At 36.2% G+C, this 2,194-nt stretch overlaps 1 protein-coding gene across 2 annotated transcripts in view; it reads left to right on the forward strand.

Annotated features, from left to right (window-relative positions):
- The window catches only part of LOC112156471 (leucine-rich repeat neuronal protein 3), a 24,144-nt gene that overhangs the window by 7,831 nt on the left and 14,119 nt on the right, over window positions 1-2,194 (forward strand). The gene's annotated exons all lie outside the window — the stretch shown is intronic.

Consider the following 2,194-nt stretch of genomic DNA (forward strand, 5'->3'; position numbering starts at 1 on the left):
TGACTTTCTTCCTCAAAGCAGTGCTGCTAGTTTTGTATAGATTAGGGATGCTCAATACTCATGTTTTCTACTGATTTATGATTAGATTATAACACCAATAACTAATCACTGAAAATAAAGATTACGTACAAATAATTTAAGATTATAAATTAGTTCCAAAAGCTGAGTAACTTTTGAACTTTTTGCCAATTTAGTCCACAAAAATGTCAAATTCACCTAAATAACGCACGCTCTGAACAACCGTTGACCATTTACGCAACTCCAGTGGATTCTAGTAGAGAAAAGTGGCTTTGTGCCAATATGCAACAATTTAAAGTTGTAAAGGAATGGGCAACATTTCCGTTTTTCAGGGAGGTGGAGGTTTGACATCCTTAATTGGCTTTGTTTCGCGGTATGTTCTGACTATAAACATACACATCTCTAAGGTTAACCATTAGATTCCACATGCCAAGACTAAAATGAAACAAGTACATTAGTTTCTTAATTTATGCTTCTCAGCAGTAAAGTAGGAAAAAGTTTTCTTTGAAAGGAAAAAAATGAGCTCAAAGGCAACTCAGTGGCCTAACAGTATAATGTCAAATCTATAGTGAAGTCATACCTAAGACTCTAAAAATGGGACCAATGCCTCCCAACTTGACACTTGGACGGGTTAAACCACCAAAAGATTTTTGAACGCGGCTGTATCTCCAACTCACCGATAATAGAGAGTCAAACGTAGAGAACGAATTTTGCAAACTTAGGTGTGTGACAACTTTAATTTTAATGAACTTTAATGGACAATACTACGATCCATCCATTTGTAAACCCACTTAATTGCTTTCAGGATAATGGAGTTGCCTATGCCAGCAACTCTTCGGTGAAGATACGGCTATTACGAACCAATAAATATAAAATAAGTATTTTAACTTCAGGCTGTCAGTCTGATAAGTTTTGGTGTAAAGGTGTCTGACTTTATAAAAATTTAATAAATGGTAACTACTTACCACTAGTGTTCTTTTGGAGGGCTGCAACATCTTCAACTTCCTTGTTTGCGTCAATAACGGGAGCTTAGCTCTGATACGTTCATGCTTTGATCCTGTCATTTTCCATGTGCACACAGGGTTTCATCCTGTGGCCTATTACATTTTTTTAAGATCCCAGTTAGATGTGTGGCTTCTTTTCAGTTTTTACATGAAACTGTGATGATCGAGTGTCGTTGCTGCCATATTTTTTTGTAAGGTGTGTAAAAATTGCAAGTGAAGTAGTAATTAACAAGGTGACGCCTCCCGATGTAACTGTTGCATAAACTGACAGGTGATCGCATCACGGATGGCATGTTCAGGTCTGTCGCAGACTGATGCACTCGTGATCATCTTATATATAAAAAGCAGACAGTTATCAGCAGAATTGTACCATAATTGTTGTGAAGAGTAGCATATTTTTCACACTATAGAGCGTATTAGATTATAGGGCGCACGTCAAGGAATGGTCTATTTTAGAAATAGACCAAAGATCTATAAAGCAAAGCAAAAGAGTCAGAGAACTCATTTGTCACACGCTACATGTTAGCCACATTAGAAATATCATCGTATTCACAATACATGTAACTTCAAACAATGTTTTCAACATGTAATGAAACAACCTGATACCGCTAAAACAATTGCTACTGTGACTACGCTGTGACTATGCTAACTACGCTAGGACTACATGTTAGCCGTGTTGGCGTATTCACAGTAACACCTAACCAAGTATTTTGAGTGCCACATACCTCCCCTTAATCCATATATAAAGTACTCCAGATTAGAAGGTGCACAGTTGCTTTTTATTTTATTTTATTTTTTCAAAAAAGGGTTTCTAAATGCAGTAGAAAATAGTGCATTAGTACAAATCTGCAATTCCCACATTGCATTTACACACATCTAAGGAAGCTGGTTTCTGGGGTAAATCTGATTTCTGTAGACAAGTTCTCACACCTCCATTACTACACTTTGACATATTTTTTCCTTCGTTCTTAGCAGTTTTTTTTTTGAAAGTCGAGTAAGGCTGCCACAAACGATTTTTTTTATAGTCGACTAATCTCCAATTATTTTTTTCAATTAGTCGACTAATCAGGATGCGCAGCGACTGGATGTAAAACACTCATCTTAACCAGTATTAGCTTTAAACTTGAAGTGTTTAATTACTCTTTATGCTACCTAAAATTATAGACAATAGT

The sequence above is a fragment of the Oryzias melastigma genome, linkage group LG23, assembly GCF_002922805.2.
Source record: "Oryzias melastigma strain HK-1 linkage group LG23, ASM292280v2, whole genome shotgun sequence".
NCBI classification, from domain to species: Eukaryota; Metazoa; Chordata; class Actinopteri; order Beloniformes; family Adrianichthyidae; genus Oryzias; species Oryzias melastigma.